Source organism: Stegodyphus dumicola, chromosome 4 (assembly GCF_044657685.1).
Source record: "Stegodyphus dumicola isolate Sdum_Otavi_A_Nest chromosome 4, ASM4465768v1".
In the NCBI taxonomy this organism is placed as follows: Eukaryota; Metazoa; Arthropoda; class Arachnida; order Araneae; family Eresidae; genus Stegodyphus; species Stegodyphus dumicola.
In genome coordinates this window covers 2,244,127-2,256,606 of record NC_140771.1, presented here as the reverse complement: position 1 = coordinate 2,256,606, position 12,480 = coordinate 2,244,127, and the positions used below count along the sequence as shown (strand labels likewise).

Here is a 12,480-nt window from a genome sequence, read left to right as displayed (position 1 = left end):
AGTGATGTCGATAGATTGAAATCTTAAAAAAAGTTCTTAAATTTGGGTTTTATTGGTTTCCTCGTTCTTATAAACAAATTACAAGAGTCAACTGTTCGGTATGACTGACATCAGGTGTAGTATATCTAGAATTAGTAAGTAATATTTTGACGATTTAATCATATGTAATGCTTTTTAATTCCTTCTGAAATAATGCTTATAATTTTATTCTGAATTTGATCCCCTAAGTAATGAGCAATGTTCTTCTTTTGAGATGTTCAGCGATTATTGGATCAAATTTTGCTATGTTTCAACCAACTTCAAGAAATTTCCATAATCTCTATGATACAACTCTTTCGAAGAACATCTAAATGCAAGGCATTGCCGGGCTAAATATTGAATTATAAATAAAAGCCGTTCAATAACCGATTGCCAGTAAACCTTTTCTGCATCATAAAGTCTTTGTTGAGCTGCATCAATAGTACGTAAATTACGCAAAGACATTTTGAGTTCACTGCATTTTGAACTATGTTTACGGTGACTGCTTTCATGTATTTTCAAAATGTGGGTTAAATGTGCCCAATCATTACATCATACTTAATCATTACATCATACAGCTGTGAATGCTTCTCACTGAATAATTTACATGGGAAGCAAAAAACAGCGTTTCGGGAATTTGAATGTACTCAACAATTTCTAAATACTTTTTCTCCATTCGGTAATGTTCTATAATAGAACGATTCTGAAAACTTTCTGCCAGAATTATCTTTCGGAAAATGTTTGGTTATCAAGCGGGGAAGGTCATTTTCAATTAAATAATCTCTCATTTTTATAGAAATTGTATCAGGCCATGTAGCTGGATCGTTTAAATTCAAAGTCGAAACCTTCGTTTTGAGATATTACGTTATTACCCGGCGAATTTTCTACGTCAGCATCTAAGTTTTCTATTGGTACAAATCGTGGCTTCTTCTTGTTCATATTCTGATGAATTTACATTTTGAGATAAATTTTCCTTATGAAATTCCAAACCAGATGTTGATGTTGACGGTTCTAGCTCAATTACTTGTTCGGCTAATCCAGGGGCGTAGCTAAGGTTTTAAGCCCCCGGGGGCACCTAAAGATTTTGCGCCCCTTCCTGTGTTCCAAGAATCGAAAACATTTCATTCTGAAATTTGTATCATCAATTTGGCTGGATGCTGCGCAAGAAGACAGATGTCCTCCCTTGCCCCATCCTAGCTACACAACTGATCTAATCCTACTGTGTTTCTAATCCTATTGTTTATTTAGAGATCCCGCCAGTTTCTGATTAGCTTCCTCTCGTTGCAATTTCCTTTTTCTATTTTGTGCTCCAGACCTTTTCTTTTTTAAAAAAACATGTTTCTAAAAAATATTTATTGCACTAAATAAAAAAATTTAATTTTCATTCCATATACAAAATGCATCCTATGATTTTCTGTCAATATACTATTTGAAAGTCGAAAGTCCATTTATGTCATTTTTTGCTACTATATAAAGATTCAGATAAAGAGACTGATTTGAGTGAAAATTTAGAAACAATTATTTTTTGCGGAAAATTTATTTAGTGTGAATTTTTTTCTACTTTCTCCTGATTCAAAATATTTAAGTAAATTAAACCAATATTAATACAAATTACTAAAATGCATTCGTTATGAGCAATTGAAATATTGAAAACATCTCAGGTACATAATAATTATAAACTATTAATGAAAAAGATCTGTAATCATTAGTATATTTTTTAGAATATTTTTTTTATTATTTGTAAATTGTAATTGTATATCAGAAATAGATAAATCAAATTCTGCCCAATTAAGGGTAAGATTTATCTGGGTTTTATAGAGGTAAATAAAAAGTTCCTTTTTGAATTATTTGTTAATTTGAAAGATAAAAGCTTTTCTTAATGAATTGTTTCTTTTTATGAATCTTTACTACTATAAAAATAATACTTGTAATATATTTAGTTGTTCACTTTACCTATAAATGGTAATCCTATTTTTTAGAACAGTTATAAACAAAAAAAAACAATTTGAAAACAATTAATCACAGTAATCACAGTATTCCGTAATCCGCCACATGGCCCTTTTTGAGTAACTAGTACAAAATTTCAACGTTCGGAGGGTACTCGTTTTTGAGTTATGCGAGATGCATACGTACTTACGTATAGACGTGACGAAAAAATCTGTTCTGAATTACATTTTAAATCAATTTTATTACTGCGTTCTGAGAAAAGCAATCCTTTATTTAGTCCTTACGTACAGATATCACGCCAAAACATCGTTAAATTGCATTTGATTACGGTGAAAATGGATATTTTCGTTGAAATATCATATCCGGAATTTTTCGTGATTATAATATTTCCTTTACTTCGTACAAAGAAGTAAAATCTTTCATTTACTTGGAATAAACTGAAACTGTAACGAAATTCTAAATTATTATTAATAACGGAGATATTATCAGGTTCAATGTTCCGTCTTACTTTCTTCGGGAACATGCAAGGACCTGACTCGGAACAGAGAGCTTACTAAAGCTATGTTCAATAACTGTGGGAAGTAGACAGGATACACAAGAAGGGTATACAAAACCCTTTATTTTTCTCTATTTAGAATAACTTCCGTACTTAGGAATACAAAGACCCACTACTTGTGGTCTAAACGTAAAAATATAAAACTAAAACTAAACTCTAATTTAACTTTAAAATAATAAACGTGGAAGATTGGCCTTATATTAACAGGAAGCCGTATGTAGTACAGAGAACTGTGAACACTACAATACGTTTAAAAATTATCAAGAGGATTAAACCTCTGGCCTGGAAGGCAACCAGCAACTGAGTAAAACTTCTAAGGTAAGCGGCCTGCTTCGACTAACTGCTTCCTCTCTCTCGCTTGGCAAAAAGCCACAACTTAAATACTTGGCGCTCGCCAGACAAACTTTGCATAAATACTTTAACGCTTATAATTCTGGCCGGAAGTAGAAAATAAGAAGTGATAGTAAAAGATTTAAAATAAAATAAACGTTAGTAAAACTTAAGATCCTTACAATATTATGACCTTGTGTTGAGAAATTAACTAGCGACACCATTTTTAATTTAACATTAATATCGTAATCTTCACTTTTTTCAAGCTTGCTTCTGTTTCTGATTAACTATCATCTACTGCCTCTCCCCTTTTTTTTCTGTCTTACAACTACGTGAAACGTAAACTTGTAATTATGGAATATTATACGTAAGGCGTTAATTGTAATTATATAATTATGGCATCATTTCCACGCTTGTGTATGACTTTATTATGTTTTATTCAATAAATTATGCAAAAGTTAAAATAGATCCATGACTACGTATGACTACTTGTTCATAAAAATAATCACCAGAAAAATCATAAGCTTCAGTTGTCTTTTGCTGGAACAGACCAATTTTAAATTTCCATCATTATATATTTCCCCCCCCCTCTCTCTCTCTCTCTCTCTGTATATATATATATATACAGGGTGTATTAATACAGCGGTAACAAACTTTCAGGAGAGATAGAGTACTTCTAGTCGATGAGAAATCACATAGCAATGCATGGTTGGAAACGCTTTCCTGGCGCGGTAGTGATAACACAAAAGTCAAGTTTTTTACGAATTTTTACGAACAAAAGGTACTAATTATACCGCCGAAGAATTATGCAAATATTCGGAGTCGAATACGTAAGCGTAGATGTGTGTGTCTGCGAAAATGTGAGAATATGAGGGTACGAAGGTTTAAAGGATAAGCTGAGTAGGACTGGACAAAAAAATGCCTTCGAGTATTACTATAAATCCTGGCTTATTGAAGAAAAGGAAAAACTTATCTACATATCAATAAATTCGACGTTAAAAATTTATATTTAAGCAATAATTGCAATAATAGCTGAATTTTTAGTTGTAGGTTCCTGTAGAATATCTGGAAGTTTCTCACACATATTAATTCCATTCAGAACGACGTATTTAAGTGAAAAATCTTTCTCAACGTACGTAGCAACAAAAACAAAACGTGGAAACAAATTAAATTATGAAATGTGATTGCAGATAACATCAACAGAGCTAGATTTCACCAGTTGGTGTGAATAAAAATGCAACCACACTCCTGTTACTAAATATAAGGCAAGGGTAGGTGAACTCTGAAGAGAACATTAATGTTAGTAATGAGTAAATTTCGTTTTATGTTAGTCAAAATTACAATAATTTTTTTAAATTTCTTTACATGAAGTACCTGTAACATATTGATCTACTTTACATATTATTTTAAGATACATTTTTATAAGCTTGGAATAGCGTTTTTTTAAAAAAAAAACCTTATATTTATAAGGATTCTAAGAACTGACAAGGTTTGAAGAGCACTGATCTACGTCATTCGTCATCGAAAATAATTTTCATTACATATATATATGTTATCGTGAAAGACCGAAATTGGAGAATGTCGACTTTCACCGGAGAAACCAATATTCACCAAATACGTCGGTGAAAGATCGAATATTTCTTTACATTCTTGTACATTCGGACCCTCACCGTTGTATGTCGACAATCACAGATATGCTCTGGTGTAGGTCGAAAAGCGAGGAGTATATGTACAGTCTGCCATTCCAAAAGGAAGTGTTCCACAAATAAATGCAGTTGTAAAAGCAAGGGCTTCTTGTGCAATTCAAAGTGTCATAACAGTTTAAGTTGTTGCAATAAATAAGATTTGAATCATATAATTTGGTAAGTTTATAACTTCTATTATTTTCTTTTCTCATTTTGAATGTACTGTGTGTTTTAAGATCTTATATTCTTGCACCGTAATACATATATATATATATTATGCGCAAAAATTTTTGAGACCAAATAGGTCTTACGTCTCATTACTAGTTAGCTTTACAATTTCTATACCGCGCGCTTTGCTGAGTACACTATCTATTTGAATGTGAACCTAGACTTCTTATATGGACGAAATATCTAATTTCGAATTGATAATTAACGTAATTTTTTTAATTTAAAGTCGGGAAATATAGTGGCAGTCAGTGAATCAGTCATACGCAGATTTCCGCATCACCCATGAGGTTCTGTATATTGGGATGCGTCTTCATTATTTAACGGGGTGGGATCCCCAGTAGGCCTACACCAGGAAACATTGCCAACGTAAAACTAAGATTTATATATATTTAACTGTTATCATAATTTCATGGAAATAAATGTTATTATCTTTGTTATCAAATTTTTTAATCAATTATAATAATTTGTGCTTGATTTTTTTATTTATGGCAATTTTTATAAATAGCAACAACATTTTATTGGGTAGCAACAATGTGAAACGTCATTCAGGCATTTAAAATGATTCGATGCAAAATGCTGTTTTGAACTAATAGCCCTCCTGGGCTAACGCCCATTTGGGCTAAATATGATGATGGTAATAAAAATATGTAGATGAACTAATTTTGAGATTGGTCTGGAGGTTCGCTATAGGAAAAAAAAAAATCGGTATTAAATAATCAAATCAAATGTAATAAAAATTTAATTACATATGTGAAAGTAATGCTCATTATTAACTTCATGACTTTTTTCTGCATCTTCCGTTTCAACTTTTCTCAGAAGTGATATGTACAGCGGGAGACGGGGAGGTTTCTGACCTGGAGTCTCATCTTCGCAGACCATCTTCTTTCCGTAAACATGTTGCAATGACCCCTCCCCCGAATGTCGCCGAGGTTCGGCGCCCACCATACTGGAGTTCGGAAGGTCAAATCCTGATGCTGAGGCTCTGAAGGTGCTCGATAACTTCATTAGAAACGACTGCGATTAAATATTGTCTTCTCGATTAAATGCGTTACGTTACATCTGAAAGATTGCAGATTTTAATCTAAAAGCGCAGGTTTTCGCCACATCGAAGCTAATTGCAAAGTTTATCTCTTCCAGGAAAGTAAATCGAAACGTCGCTCTTGGTTTCAAGTGTATGTGTGATAAGTGTGAAAGAGAAATGTTTCATGATTTATATTCCTAATTTAATATTAATTATTTAATAACTTTTAGAGCGTTGATTTTAATTCCCAAATTTGTTTTACAGTTATGTTAAATGTTAGATTATGTTTAATAATGATGCATCCTGATTGAATGATAAAGGAATATTAAAAATAATAACGGAGTGCATAATAAAAAATATTCACGTTATAAATAAATTAATAATAATAATAAATAAAAAATTCTGAAAGCTCTCAGATTTTATATTGCGCTCAAAGGGACTTTTTTTTCGTTTACACTTACATGCACGTTTCGCGAGCATTAGGGCTAATGCTTGTTTGGGCTAAAAATATTTTAAAATAGCACGTGTTTAGAACTTCTGATAGACAGTCTCGTGCGCTGGAGATAAAAATATTTTATTCCGTACAATGTGCTGCCACTGCTCGGTTTGAAATCGTGGAGTTTCTTAGTCAAAAATTCCATAAAGTTTTACAAAATATGAAACAGATAATAAAACGGATTCGAAATTCCAGGTTCGGCTTCCAGATGCCCATATTCGAATAGAGGACTGCGTTATTCAAAATTTTATGGCTCTAGATATCACTGTTTTTTCACAATGCGAGAAACGTATGTACATTCATGCAGATTCTTCATTATTTAATTTCTTCAAATATAATGGCAGCAATTTGAGAAGTGATACAGCCGTTTATAGTGATTGGATGCAAAATGCCATTTCGAGACTAATGGCCATGCCAGGCTAACGCCCCTTTGGGCTAAAAATTTATTAAAGTTGATGTTTTCTTAAACATGTGGTCGTTGAAACAAAAACAAAGGATTTTTCATGCATAGTGCTTGAAACTGATTAAGGTTCTTATCTCATTCAGAATCATAACTAGAAAAGTATTCATATTTCGCTTTTGCTGCTTAGATTGGGAAGAAGTTTTTCCATGGCTGTTATATAATTCTCCTATACTTCTAGCTGCTCTCACAATTTACATTATAAACTAATGTGGGCAAAATCCTTAGCTTTGAAGAAATTATTCTGTATGTTTATTGATGCTGAAATAAATAGTGCAAACCATACGTAACGAGAATAGAGCAAGTTTGCCTTGCAAAGTCATCCAAGAAAGCATTTGTTAGTCCTTTACATGATTTGCCTTAATTATTCGCTAAATTCCTAGGTTTTCTCAAATCTGTGAAGAATTCTTGTTTGAATACCTACATTTCGATTGATTTAGCTAGTTTTAACCCTTTGAAGGCTAAAATGTCTTAGACGTGCTTTCATTCAAACGACCACAACTATCCGAAATGGCCGAGATTGCGATGTTGTTTTCTTCCTCCCCATGAGGTATGCAGTAGTAGGCGCAGTTTTCCCACATGGCATTGTATCGGTTTATTACTCATAGAATGCCCTAGAAGGTTAATGGAAGCTTCTTTATTCGGAAAAAGAAAGGATGTTGTTTGAAATTTTCAAACCTCTTTGCGCGTTAACGGACGGGGAGGGGAGGAAGCGGATATAACGAGTAATGGTCGGAGGTGGGCATTTCGGTATTTTAAGCGTACCGTTTAGCGAATGCTTCGATTATCTGAGGGTTAAAGCACATGTGAATTTTGTTCAATATGTGGTAAACGAGAAACAACAGCTAATGGTTCCCAAATACTCGTACTGACTTTCTTCCTCATCCGTTTTTCTTCATTAGTAAGAGCACAGCTGATGAAAAATGTCTTTCATGCTTTGTAAAATGTATTTTATTTACTTACGATGTATGATAATCATAACAAATTAAATGTTATACGCATCTGAAGAATTTCATGCTTCCGTTGTTTAATTAAAATAATGTTTCTTTGAAAATATGGTCTTTCTTAGATTAAGTCATACTAAAAACGTTCGAAAATATTTTTAAGTTGCCGACTATATTGGACCTTTATACGGAGTCAATATTATCTGCCATGTATAATATTTATGCATGACCTTAATAACTGTTAAACATAAATTAAATTTCAGTTATTTTTAAAGAATTACAAGAGTTCAGTGTTAAATAAAGCAATGCCGGTTTTAAATGCGTATTTCAAGTTAGAATGAATGTGTTGAAACTTTTAAAGTTAACTACTATGCTGGATTATTATCTGGAATTCATGTCAGTATTTCTTGTTTATGCGTGCTCGTATTTGTTAGGATAAGCTTATAATGTTCTCTAGCTTAATTTGTGGCCCTTGAAAGCTAGATTGCTTGTGAACGAGCCACAATTCGAATTTAAATAGTACGTTACAGTATGGATTTTCTCTGAATTTAAAAGTAAATCAGTTTCCATGTTGCTTGTTAAAAACATCAAGGCTAGGATAAGCTTATAATATTCTAGCTCAATCTGTGGTCCTTGAAAGTTAGAATGCTTATGAACTGTGTAGCGAAGTATCCCTGAGTTTACTAACGTAAATGAAAGTCCAAGGAAGGGTAAAACTTGCCCTTTATTTAATAAAGATTTATAAATGACTCCTTTCGGGTTACGAGAAGCCTCTAATTGGGCTTAAGATAGAAAATGAGGAACTAATCTAATGCCAACTAAGCTAAAATAAACTAAAGCTGCACAGTTATAACTAACAGAGTTGGCACTTATTTAAAGCTTCAAAGGCGAATACCAGTAGACACGTGACAATACTGCCAAACGTAATAAGAAGTCAAGAAGGTAGATCACAATCTACTAAGAACTTCAAAGCTGTTCTACTGAAGTGACCGAGACTTAAATACGCGATCCGGAAACCTCATTTCGATAGGGAATTGTTGGTGGGAAATAAGGAAGTAAAGGAAAGTGTGTTCAAAAATAAAAACAGTAAAATAAAATTTAAAAAAGAATTAAAGTTATTACTGAAAAACAAAAACAAAAAAAATCTGAAAGCTTTCAGATTTTATATTACGGCCAAACGGGGCTTTTTTTTTTTTTTTTAAATGTTTTGTGTGTTACCTTTATTGATTAAATATCATGTTCTTGCCACTTAAAGCACATAAAATTCCATTCAACTGTAATGTTACAAAATATTTAGAAAGAAATATCTTTAGACTTTCTGATAGTCTCATGCACTGGAGATAAAAGTGTTATTATTATTATTATTATTATTATTATTATTATTATTATTCGTACACTGTTTCCACTGCTCGCTTTAAGAATGTTGAGTTTGTTAATCAAAAATTCGTTAATGTCTGACAAAGTATGAAATAGATAACAAAACAAATTCGAAATTCAAAATTCGGGCTTCAAATTACCCTTGATTGGCTGGAGGACTATATTATTCAGAACTGGATATCTCAAGTTAGCTTTGTTTCATCGCAGGGCGAGAAACAATCATGCAAATCCTTCATTATTTAATTTCTTTAAATATAATACATGGCGGTAATATTTGGTGGCAACACTTTGAAAAGTGAACCGACGCAAAATGCCGTTTTGAAAATAATAGGGGCTAAACATATATCCCTACGGGCTAAATACATCCCTACTGGCTTGAGTATAGTAGTGGTTAGAAGGTTAGGTTATTCAATTTAATTATAATTGTGGGTTATCTGCCTAAGGGGAGGGATGCCTTCGTGGAGGACTTTCTAAGAGGAACTGGCTCGTATACACGTTACACATGGGGAAAAACACGAAATTCCCATGTAGCCAGCCCGTTCGCGAGATTCGAACCTCAGTAGTGGTTAGAAAGTGATTAGAATAGTAGTGGTTAAGAATCCGTGTGATATTTTTAACAAAATAAAAATAAAGTTTTAGCGTACGTTTAGTAGTTAAAGGTGGGACGTGTACAGGAAAGACTTTACAAGAAGTTTTTGTAGAAGAACTGAGAGTTCCAGAGAGATAACAAAATCTGTGTTAGTAACATAAATCAATACTTCTGCTGAATAAAAGATCGTGTTCCGAGGAAATTCGCGTAAATACCTGTAGCATAAAAATAGTAAGAAATGAAATATTTTTTTGTATGCATTTAAACTAAACTCTGTGGAAATGACACATCTTGTTTTGCAAAGACTTTATGACATGAAAATTCATTTTTCCCGAATTGTGAAACCTGTGATTCAGTTCAAATCAGTGGATCTTACAGAAAAAAAAAAAAAAGAAAAGAAAAGAAAAGAAAACGCTCGTATCTCGTAGAAGTCATGGATGTTTATAAATGTATGCTGTCTGTGCGCCACGGGAACACTCTAAATACGAGGTGAGCTGAAAGACTTCCCGAAAAGCTGATGGTAGAGAAAGAGGAGTGGGATACCCTCGGACCCGCCTCCTGGTTTTCATCAAAACTGAGGGTGAAAGAGCTTATTTAATTTTAAATTAATAAATTAATTATGAATAAATTTAATAATTAATAAATATTAATTATTAATATCAATTAAATATTTATTGATTAATTTGATATACATCATCTATTTAATTTTAAAATTATTAATGATTTTTAAGAGTCATTTCGTAATATAAGTCGTATTATCATCTGGCAAAGACAGGCACAGCTCTGCACTCTTTGCCACGATGAATTTCGTGAGCTTGTTCTTACGAACATACAAGTGAGACAAGTCAAAACTACAACAGGAAGCAACATGAATGGGCTTTAAAAGCAGTGTAAAAGATAAATATAAGGAAAATGGAAATAGAAAGTGTAAAATTTATACCTGCTGGGCAAAGTTTGGTGAATCGTTTCAGTAAAAGTAAGAAGTGTAAAAGAGAATTCGTGATATTCAGCACAGAGATTAGTGAACCTTTTGAATAAAAGTAAAAGAGAATCCGTGATGTTTCGTATCGTGTTTCAAAAAGTTAGTACAATCATTAGTAGTTAACATTAAAAGAGAAAGTTCAGAATATCTTCGTTTATGTGTTAGTAATATTAAAAGTAAGTGATGTAATATTTTGCTTACGTATTCCAATGACATGATATAGAATGAACATTTAACGTATTTAAATCAATTTTTTAGGTACAGAAAATATTACCCGGGAAGGCCTGTAGAGTGAAATGACATGCATGTAAATTCCAGTTTAAGTTTCGCAAACAGAGAAATATATGTTAATTTACTTTTGGAGAAATGGAAATGTAACGTCAACAAGTTTTAAAACAAGGGGAGGAATATTAAGTGTAAAGTAGGAGAAGGAAGAATTGTTTAAGAATAAAAAATTGTATTTGTTCCGCCCTAAAAATTTTTTTTTTGAAAAATATAAATAAATTTGCGATTTCCGTTTGTGTAAACAAAAAGTGAAAGAGAAAAAATTCAGATTATGAAAATAAATATTACTTTTGTAAGATAAATAAAATGAAAAGAAAAAATTATAGTTATAAAAGTAAGTACTACTATTATTAATTTAATAATTTGTAAAATAATAGAAGTTAAACGTTTTTTTCAAGGGAAAAAGTTAAAAAGAAAAAAATTGGAATAAGAAATATGAAATAAATGAAGAAACCTAAAATTTAAATGTGCACGAAAAAAAAAAAAAAAAAGAAACAAGCGTATTGCATCGGCCGGGAATCGAACCCGGGCCGCCCGCGTGGCAGGCGAGCATTCTACCACCGAACCACCGATGCTTCACGAGTGTAGGAAACAAACTCTTCTTTAAGATAAAATCTTGGTCAAATGCCACCTGACGATTATTCAGTCGTTTTCTTACAAAGGTAATCGCAGTGATCGCATCAATTCATTTCTCCTCCCGTCGTTTCCGTCATGAAGGAAAGAAATTCTATTCTTCATTTAGAAATAATTGCCTGGCTTAGATGTACAAGAATAAATAAATAAATAAAATGACTCTTAAAAATCATTAATAATTTAAAAATTAAATAGTTGATGAATATCAAATTAATTAATAAATATTTAACTGATATTAATAATTAATATTAATTAATGATTAAATGAATGAATATCAAATTAATTAATAAATTAATCATGATGAATATCAAATTAATTAATAAATATTTAACTGCTATTAATGATTAATATTAATTAATGATTCAATTTATTCATAAGTAATTTATTAATTTAAAATTAAATAAGCAATTTTTTATATAATTTTATTGCTAAAAATAAAATTTTCGAGATCAAATTTCTACTGAAATAATTATTCAGTTACATATAAAAGTACCAGAGCAATCTAATTTAGGGCTCCGGAACTTGCAACAATAGAAAATGCTGCCTATGGAAAAGGCGAAACATAACTGCAAGCCTCCTCCACCCTATATGAGAGGAAATAGTAATGATGGCAAATTACTCGTTACCAAAAATGTTATTTCGAAATTATTCATTTAAAAATGAAATTAAAAGTTTGTTAAAAACACAAACTACAAAATAAAATTACGTTGACTTGTAAGTCTTTAGATAACTTGTAGGTATACTGCGGGGGAAAGAAAAAAAAAAGTTCTATATCTGCCGTTTTACTAGGCCCATTGGCGAAATTCAAATTGCGTTATTCATGTCTCGAAAGCGCTACTTAGGATATATATTAAATATATATTGCATTGTTTGTTCTAATATAGATATTTTGACACTAAATCGGACATTTTCTTAAATGACATGCCAAT

General features: G+C 31.8%; 1 non-coding gene across 1 annotated transcript; it reads right to left on the bottom strand.

Annotated features, from left to right (window-relative positions):
* Positions 1-11,422: 11,422 nt before the first annotated feature.
* Positions 11,423-11,493, bottom strand: TRNAG-GCC (transfer RNA glycine (anticodon GCC)). Its single transcript has one exon. It is a non-coding gene; the product is annotated as a tRNA-Gly (tRNA).
* Positions 11,494-12,480: the final 987 nt, after the last annotated feature.